The sequence below is a fragment of the Neopelma chrysocephalum genome, unplaced genomic scaffold (assembly GCF_003984885.1).
Source record: "Neopelma chrysocephalum unplaced genomic scaffold, ASM398488v2 Primary Assembly neopelma1_116, whole genome shotgun sequence".
NCBI lineage: Eukaryota > Metazoa > Chordata > Aves > Passeriformes > Pipridae > Neopelma > Neopelma chrysocephalum.
In genome coordinates this window covers 3348758-3358739 of record NW_020897778.1, presented here as the reverse complement: position 1 = coordinate 3358739, position 9982 = coordinate 3348758, and the positions used below count along the sequence as shown (strand labels likewise).

At 44.0% G+C, this 9982-nt stretch overlaps 1 long non-coding RNA gene across 1 annotated transcript; it reads left to right on the top strand.

The window, feature by feature from the left end:
* Nucleotides 1–3966: 3966 nt before the first annotated feature.
* Nucleotides 3967–7446, top strand: LOC113974052. Its single transcript, XR_003536424.1, has 3 exons — nucleotides 3967–6225; nucleotides 6341–6505; nucleotides 7244–7446. It is a non-coding gene; the product is annotated as an uncharacterized LOC113974052 (long non-coding RNA).
* Nucleotides 7447–9982: the final 2536 nt, after the last annotated feature.

The window sequence follows — 9982 nt, the reverse complement described above, 5'->3', positions numbered from 1 at the left end:
GAAAATATCTCCCTTTTTTTTTGAGCTATCAACTCCAAACAAATGGAGGTACACTCCATGATAGGGAACACATATAGCAAAGTGATTCTCCAGCTGTTTCAGTGTGAATTTTGTGTACAGGTCAAAGCTCCACGGCTCACACTGTAGCTGAAAACTGGATTTAAAGGAACACCACTGGCTTTGGTGCCTCCTGGATGCCCTCTGAGTCCTCACAGGCCACCACCTCCAGTGGGGTGAACCCTCATTGCCCAAGAGGCACGACTGGAGCATTGACTCCCACCTTGTTCCAGACTGTCCTTGGTGGAAAATGAACTGTTTAATCCCAGGCTGGAGGCAGAGAACAGCCCAGCATGTGTGAGAACGTGACCTCAAGGAACAGCCTGTGACAGAAGCGAGTGTGACTCTGTGACACAGTGTCTGAAACTTGGTGGAGGTTGGCTCCAAAGGCACAGATCAGCTCCACAGTTAAAAATTGGATTTTGGCTCATAAATGGTGTCATTACTTCAAAAATAGTACCCTGGAGTTCCTTGTTGTGCTAACACTGTAATCCTTCACGTGACATCTGTGAGCAGCACCCGAAATATTTGACCTGTGTCACAGACGGGCGTCCAGAGGACTTGCCTAAAACCACAGAGCAAGCTGAGGGCAGTGCTAGAAATGATCCCCAGCTCCCATCCTACCAAATCCTTTATTCAGTTTTGATACCTTTCAAGTTTTCAGTATTCTCACACGTGGTTGCAACATTGCACACTGGGAGATGGGGTGGTGTTAGACACCAGATCAATGATTGTGGGCAGAACCACCTTGGGGGTGTGTGTGTGGACATGTGAGAGCTGGTCTTCTACAAGTTCCAGTGGTAGCTCTGTGATCTGTCTTTCCCTCTTCCTCCTTCTCTCTTCTCTCTGCTTCTCTTTCTCTGCTCCTTTCTGGATGCTTTGGGTGGTTTGGAGCTGGAAGGATTGGATTTTGCCTTGAGTGTTGTGGATAGATTGGATCCCAAGTGTTGTGGATCAACATGTGCTCGGTTGGTATCGTAGTGGAACATTTTGTCCAGGTTGTGTAGTGCCCTTTTTGGACTTTGGCCAAGTTCCCTTATTTTCTCCCCTAAACTAATCAAGAAACCCCTTGGGAACAAGCCCGTGGGTTTTCCTCTTGTTGCTCTCTTGAGGTATTTAAGAGCCCTATATATGTATTAAAGTAAAACCTCCTGACTGAGTCCATGAGCTGCAGCTTCTGGGGCTGGAGTGTTACAGATGGGGAAGGTCCCCTCTGGAGGTCCCACAGGGGTGTGTGGGTGCTGTGTCTGACCCTCCAGTCCCCAAGAACTCCAACAGAATGGGACTGTGCTCATCCTGCCACTCAGAGGTCTGATCCAGCCGAATCTTAGTAAATATTTCCTGTATTTACAACGTAAAAAACAACAACAAACCAATGCTTTGCCTGCATTCACCACACGGGCTTGATATTGAGACCAAACTAGAGATTTGGTAGAATTACTGCTCCTGAGTTTCTGGTTTTACTCAAACTTTACATCTATGATTTTAGTTTAGATTTTACACAAACGTATTCCAAATACCGATTTGGAACACCAACTGTGTTTTGTCAAAATACTGTATTATCCCGAAGTTCCAGAACAGAATATAAAGTGCTGTGACTTGTAGCTTTGTCAATCATTTAAAAAAGATTCTCTGTCAGCAGCACTCACTTTTCCTCTAACTGAAAAAAACAACCCCATTTCACAGTAAGTTTGTGTCCATCGAGCCCCAAATCAACAAGTACAAACATTGCCTGTTTCCTGACATGAGGGGAAGGGTTTGTTTAACTCAGCATAAATTGATCTTTGCCCATTTTAGGTCCGTGTGCCAGAAAACTGAAGGTCACCTCTGGTTGGACTGGAGTAGGATCACCTGGGACTTCAGAAAATATTGGATTATCCCCTCTTGGACCGGGTGGGAGGCAGGGACAGCCCATGGTTTGGAGCAGGGAGCACCCTGTGGCCAGGTCAGTGTTACTCTTTCCATCTTGCTTTGCAAATTCATTCAGAATTTTAATTTTTCTTCTGCATAAAAGCCCAAAGATTCTCAGCAAAACCCCTCAGCTGAGTTGGTGTGTGGGCATTTTGTGTCTCAGACGAGGCCAAGAGGCTTCAGGCTCCACAGGGGAAAAAAATAAATATCCCTGTGTAATTCCTTTCTTCATGTGTCAAGCAAAGACAAGCATTTCAGCTTCTTCCTGAAATGAGTGTCAGAAAAATCCCAAAAAGCAACATTCACTGGGCTGCAGGGGAACAGAAGGCTGAGCAGATATCTCTGAGCTGAAAGATAGGTTCCCTTTAAACAAACATTTCAAGGCATGGCCAGTTCCTTGGATAATCAAGAAAGCAGTTGATTAAATTAAAAGCAGCTGAAATATTTTATTATATGTGAGTATAATTTCTTATAAGGCAAATATTTTAAATTTTTGGGAGAAGGAGTGCTGGCAAAATAGGATTTGCTCTGTTAATTCCGTTTTAAATTAGGGCTTGTGAAACCTTAAAATCTCAGAGAAAGGGGTTGTTTCATTAAATGGGGCTTGGAAACAGGGATGTCAACACAGGGCATCCATGGAAGTCTTATGTCTCTAATTCCTTTATTCCTTCTCCTAATTTTCAGGGAGAGCTTTCAGCACAACATTTATCTGCAGTTGATGGATCACTGAGCGCTCACAGCTGAGGAAAACGAACATCAAAGATCTCCAGTGAATTATTTTAATGGTTGGATCTTTACCAGGGCGAGCTTCGCCTTTTGTGTGTTTTGTTTCCCCCAGAACCCCGGTTCATGGATGTTCTGAAGGCAGAGCTGAGCCCTGGCCCAGGCTCTGCTTTGATTTCCAGCTCTCCGAGCTGAGCTGTGAGTGAACCTGACAGCTCTGTGGCCGAAGGGGAGTCCTGATTCCGAGGTTCCACAACAAAAGGGCCTTAATGAGGTCAGAGTGGAAACAGAATGTAAATCAGGACATTTCTTATTCAATCCCGTTATTACTGATGAGCCTCCACGACCCTGGCTCAGAGCGGGGCGGGGGGAGGCAAAGACAGAAGCAAGAACAGGCATAAACTGGGAATAATATGGAAATTACTCCATGTATGGAAATGTGGGGGGAATGCACAGGCATCACCTCTGCCCTCTGGCCAGCACACCTGAGGCTGGGCAGCTGCTTTGGTCTTCAGGGGAGTTATTTTTAAGGGAATGAGTGTGAACCTCAATCCCTCTTTAAATGGTGAAATCCAAGGCAATGGCATCTGCCTGAGACTCTTTGCTGTGCATCCCATAAATGCTGGTGGAGTTCAGGATGCAGCAGATCCAGGACCTGCTCAGTGTCCTGTCCCCACGTCCCTTCACAACACAACTCGATGGACAAAATGTGGGGGCACAACAATAAGATCTGCTTTTAATGGTAAGAAAAGCAAACCTAGAGAGGAAAATCCATCAGCTCAAATTCAGTGGTGTCTGTAAGGACCTGAAGGTCAATGGTGGGGGGTGTGTGCCATGAAATATTAAAATTATCCCTTGCAGTGCTTGCTAAAGGCCTGAAGTCCCAGAGCTGTTGTCTAGAAAGGATTTGTCCCATCTTTTCAGACTGTGGGAGCTGTTTCCACCTGTGAATATTTGAAGGAGGAAGAGCTGGAAGGTAACAGAAGGTAAAGAGTTGCGTTAGTCCAGGCTCTGATGTGGTCAGTGATCACACACCTGAGCTGTGGCTTTTATTCATCTTTTTTTTTGGTACAGAACTTGAGCATGATTTAAAAAAAAAAAATCCCAAAGATTTCTTAGGACTTAAAACTTTACTTTATCTTTTCTTGCCAAAGGAAAATACAATGATTCCTAAAATTACAAAAAAAATATTTGGAATGATCTACTTCACTTTCCCTTTCTTTTCCTGCACTTTGTCTACGAAGGCCATACTGCCCTGGCAGGTTGGTTTTTTTTATGTTTTAATTTTAAGCTGCAGAGTAAACCTTGCAAGTTTGGCAGGAGAAGTCCTTATAGATTTCAGGGCAATATTTTGCAATTCTTGTTTTTGCAGCTATAAACACCTTCCAGTGCCAAGGGGGAAGAGGATTTTAATCCAGATAAAATAAGATTCTTAAACACTGAAAACTGTACTGGGATTTATGGGCCAATTTGAATATTTGAGCTCCCGTGCCAAAAGCTGCACATTCCACATGTTGCCTGACTGGCTCATTCCAAGCTGCATCACCCATCCAGAGTCACCCTGCAACCCATTCCAACAAGTAAACTTGGAGTTTTGTTCTCAGAATGTCTTCACCAAATGTTATTTCCATATTTGCTTTGCCTTTTACCCTGAAATCTTTTCATTTTGGTTTGTTTTTTGTTGGGTTTTTTTCTCCTGTAGTATTTTTATCCCGCATCTTATTTAACACCTTTTAATAAGCTGAATTCTTACCAAGCGAGCACAACAACATCTGAAAGATGAAATCTCTCTCTTTGATGGTATGAAACCATGACCCAACAGGCCCATCCCCTGCCTGGAGGGCTGGTGGGAGCTTCATGTGAGATTATTAAATCCTTCAGAAACTCAGGTATGTTTATTCGTAATTGGGGGTATCTCGCCAACATCACAATCCTTTCCTCCTTTGAGCGCAAAAATGATTTACAATTAAAAAAGTATTTGCCATTTTGCTCTGCCTAAACCACGCTCCCCTTTTATTCCTGAGTAGTTTCAGTTGTCATTTGCTTCTTTCTGTTTTTCCAGGCAGCTCATTTGCTTTGGTTCTGCAGAACATTCAGATGAGAAGTCGCAGTGGTGTCTCACAGAAACCAACGGGATGAGCTGGGGCACAAAACTGCTCCTCAATTCCACTGACAAACCCCTTCCTCTGCCTTCCTTGCAGGCTCTTTCTGGCCAGTTCTCTCTGCACTGAGACTCGTCCCCCTTGCACTGAAGTTCCCAAAGGCCTCTGTGACACACAGACCGTTCTCATTCTTTCCTTAAAAAAAAAGAAAGACAAGTGAAAACTTGTTCACAAGGATGGTGATTTGACAGTCAAATGGGTCGTCGTACGTGGGACTGCCTGAAGCCTGAGTTTTTAATCTTATCACTGTTTTCAACAACTTCTATTTTTTAGCATTGCATATGCTTTAAAGTAACAGTTTGCATTTTGCTCCTTGCCTCGTTCCTGCCAGTTATACCTGAAATGTCATCTAAATATCACTGTGGTGGAGGGAAGGAACCAATCTACTCTGCTCCTGAGCTGTTTCCTCTGCTCCTTCCATCCAAAGCCACATTTCCAGAGACGTTCCTTGCCTTTTCTCCAATTCCTTGCTGGCAATTTAAACTTCACACAGCCCAGTTTTGCCAGTCTTTTTTCCTGGCTCCCTCACAGTTCCATCACTAGCAAAGGCACCCTGGGATTACTCTTTGTAACGAGTTGGGCACATTTGGCTCCTTCCTTTCTCTCCCTGTTCATCCCTCTGTCCATCCCACTCCTCACCACTCTCACTCAGCTCCAGAACAGTGAGAGACAATCTTTTCTCTTCCTAGACATTAAAACATTATCTATCTCCTCTTCCCTGCCACTGCTTTCTTTCCTGCCTCCCTTCTATCTTTTACAATCCAGAGAACAAGATAATTTGTCTGGTTTTTGATAAGAATACAGGAGCACATTTGCTCCACCAGAGTCAGCTTAAAAGTCTCCTTCTTGTCGTTGTGACTCCACTATTAACTCCACTTTTCCCTTTCCTAATGACATGACCCTGGGTTAATCCAAGTCCTCTGCAGCAGTTTGCAGATTCCTTTCAACATTATCTTGTAGGTGGAAAAACTTCCCCCAAATTGGCTTTCCAGGTCATTAATCTTCCCTCAAACTGCTCCTTCGTAGGGACTCCTAGTACGGTGTTCAAGCAAAAAATATCATTTTCAGGGGCTTCCCACGTGTGTAACCCTCAGGAGGGGTGTGGAAACACCCCTCTGCCCTGGGTGTGCTTTCCTGAGCCCCCCAATCCCAATCCCGAGCAGTTGTACCCTGTGGGAGCCGTTTCCATGTGAATCATCAGCAGGCTGAGGTGATTGGAGGTATTTATTTGTGGCAGGCCTTTGGGAACCCCCTGCAGCACAACCACTGTGGGGTCTGGCAGCACTGCTGGCCCTGGCTTCCCTTCATCCTGGAAAAGGAGATCCCAGCAGACAATGTCCCTGCCCACTGGGAGCACTGGGAAATCTCTGAGGTTTGGGGTCACATGGGCTGGCTTTGACCCGCCTTTGTGCGCTGAGTACTTTGTATTATTATTATTTATTACATTATTATTATCATAATATTTAAAATATCCTTGGTTTCTACAGCTACTCCCATAGTGTAGATGGCTGTAAACACACCATGTGGATTCACCCTGGATATTTATGGAGAATCATGGGAGCAGGGATGGCTGATCCACACACCACACTCTGATCCCTGGCAGGGCTTGAACTATGTGGGCAAACTGCTCTAAAAACAAACCCTTTACTGAGGTATTTAATTTCCTCTTTGAACTGCCCATCCCTTCAGAAAATCAATATACTGTTTGAAAACTCAAATAATTTTTTATCTTTACTAGGAAAAACTAAACCTGCTAATGCAGCCATTCCTGTGCCTTAAGAAAATTAAAATTAAAATGTTGGTTTACAGGCAATCTGGAGATTATGAGTGTTTTTAAAAAAGAGCTATTGAGTATGGGTTTGATGTGTGAAATTTTTTTACTATTTTTATGTTAAAATTAGATGTTGTTAATTAAGCCAGTGAACTAGTTTAGTTGTTTGGGGTTTTTTTTTTCCTCTTAGGTCTTCAGTTTGTGGAAGTAAAAGTTTTTGGTTTAAAACCAAAATAATTTAGAGTTCTTATTTATAAATACTTGGGGGGGAAAAAAGAAAGTACTGGATAAATTAAAAAACACTTAAAAATTAGTGTAATCTCATAAAAAGTGGACAGTGAGGCCAGTGGGAACATACCTGAAATGAGGCTTAGTATCATAAGAAAACTACAAACTACATAAATCAAGACCTAAAATTCTTTGAGTTTTAATAATTGTCAATGAACTTGCTCACTTGAGTACAATTTAAGAGCAACCCGAGAGCAGGAAGGAAACAAAATTATTTTATTTTTTGCTTTTTAATCTGTAGAAGAGTTAGAGAACCATTTTCTTGCTTTATATTCATAGTTTGGGTTTCATACTCTCCCCATCCTGTCCTTTCCCTTTCTGAGTGTTGCAGGCAACGGGAAAGGGAAATACAGAAAACAGTAGAAATGACACTTAGACACAAGACAATAATTATTTATACTGCAACAGCTGGAATTTGTGCTAGTGAGTAACCAGAATGTCCAACTCAAAGGCATGGAAAAGGATGTTTTCCCCAGGAACGGGTTGCCTTAGACATGGAATGTCAAACACTGCTGCTTTTTGACTCTGACAGGACTTGGCTGAGCTCCAGTTCTGCTCCCGGTGTGAGAAGGGCCCAACTCTCTACGCTCAGGATCGGGAGAGCCCCGTTTGAGTCTCGTGTTCCTCCAGGAAACACTTGGATGTGCAGCAAAGCACTCGTGCTTTGGGGCAAACTGGAGCAAATAAAGCCCCACTGCAGCTCTGCTGTGCCCTCCTGGCACCTCTGGCTCTTCCCCCACGTTCAGTTCGAAGCATAAGCAGCACCTGCTGGTGGAAACAAAGCCTGCTGAGCCATCCTCCTGGAAGAACAGGTTTGGTCATCACTGGGAGCTCTGGGTAAGTTGTCCCAGAGTTAAATAAGCTGGGCTATCCCTGTTTGGGTTAATTTTGTCAGGGCTCCTTCCCAGCTCTGTGTGGTGAGGGTGAGGTGGGACCCAGCTGATCTCCAGGGGCCTGAGGACTCCTTTCTGTGGCCGAGCTGTGGAGCTGCAAATTAACACAGTGACAGGATTAGTGAAGATATTCCCATATCTTCCCACTGTGCAAAAATGGTTATTTTGCTGAAGTAGAAACCCCAGTGTTACTGTTCATGGTCACTGATTGATTTTTGAAAAGGAGGAGAAGAAAACAGGGAATAAAACTCAAATGCCCTGAGCTGGGAAACACGTTCCTCCACATACCACCTTGGATAATTGTGCTCGAGGAAGTGTCACTCGTGTGTGATATCTGCAAGGGGAACAATTTCTGCTTGAAGCAGCACAGCTGTCAGAAGACAGCAAGGGAACTTTCCCAGTTTGGTCCTGGGAAGTGAAGGATTAGACTGTAATGATTTCCCTTGCCTGTGATAACTGAATGTAATATCAAGTCAAGCACCTGGCAAAGTGCTTAAAGAGATGTTATCTTTTTTCAGTTTAAAACCAAAATGGAGCTGGCAGTGCAGGGATGTGGTCAAATTGTGTGACCAGCGGCATTTCCAAAATGCAAGCAACAACTATTCAACTTCAGAACATTGACACAATACAGGGAATTTAGTTATAGTAAATGATTTTTAAATTAAAAGAGAGGATACGGAGATTAGGTGGTAGGAGGAAATTGTTTATGGGGAGGGTGGGGAGGCCCTGGCACAGGTTGCCCAGAGAAGCTGTGGCTGCCCCTGGATCCCTGGAAGTGTCCAAGGCCAGGTTGGACGGGGCTTGGAGCACCCTGGGCTAGTGGGAGGTGTCCCTGCCCATGGCAGGGGTTGAGACTGGATGAGCTTTACTGTCCCTTCCAACCCAAACCATTCCATGATTCTATAATTTTTAGTTTACCAAGTAGTTAACATTCACAAGACTACAGAAAAATGGCCTACGCAGCACAGTGTGGGTATATTAACATTTCTCCTCCTGAAAATAAATCTGAATCCTGTGTTAGACCCCACTTTTTCCTGAGAAAATCAAGCAGAGTAACTCATCTCTACTTGGAAGGTCCAGAAGAGGAATTGTGCTGACTGGAAACACCATTTGGAGGGTGAGCAGCACGTGGAAAAGTCAGGAATTCTGCGGTGTCTAATCGTGCACAGTATTTCCCTGGATAAGTAAGGCCGTGATTCTCAATCCCAAAACGCTTCTATAATAAGAAAATACTTTCTTTCCTGGTAAGGGATGTTCTTTTATTCCAGAAATAGAATGGCCCCTCCATCAAAGGGTTGGCTGTGCCCTGGGCCCCGTGCAGAGATGGGCCGGGGGGGCCGGGGCTGCAGTGGAGTTACAAAGAGCTGCACTATTTTAACGCGGAAGGATGTGGTTTGGGGTTGGTTAATACACGCTGCTTGACATATTTACAAGTGTCAGATTGTGTTCTCTGTTTACAAGAGCGGTGCCAAAAGGAAGGGGAGTAATGTAGCCCAAAGTGCTTCCCCGATTCCCGGTGCCAGGATGTAACAAGGGATTCCACTTTGACTGAGTAACTCGCAACGGTAACAGAACGTGGATAATTTGTGTTTGGAAACGCTGCTCCTCTCAGTGCAGGCCCAGTCTTTGTGGGACAGGATTCCTGGTTGGTGTAGCAGTGAGGGGCTGGGATGGATGATGGGTTGGATTTGTCAGAGGAAGGACACTCATGGGAAGAACACTGCTCTGGCTGGAAATCTTTTGGCCTAAATTCTCTTTCTCTCTCACTCCATGTACGTAATTTGGGTAAGTGCCTGTTTGTGTGAGAGATTTGTGACCATGAGGTAAGTCCAAACTAACTCCATTCAGCCTTTACAATAGATGCTAATCTTAATTTATTGCCAAGACAAGTAAATTGCAAAAAAAGATGCCTAAATGAGATTAAAATCACGATAAGGAAAGCTGCCACTGAGCACAGAGTGGGAACTTTTTCCACTGAATCAGATCATTGAAAACGTGCTGCTACTTTTCTGTATTAAAGCTCAAGATGAATTGCTTAAATATCTTCATCTTTTAAGCAGCAATATTTGCTTTCTACACCTGTGGAACTCTCGTTTGAGGGAGCATCTCAGGCAGGTGAGTTTTAATCTGCTCCTGCTGGTTTGAATCAACGGGTCATTACGAACAGTGAAAAAACT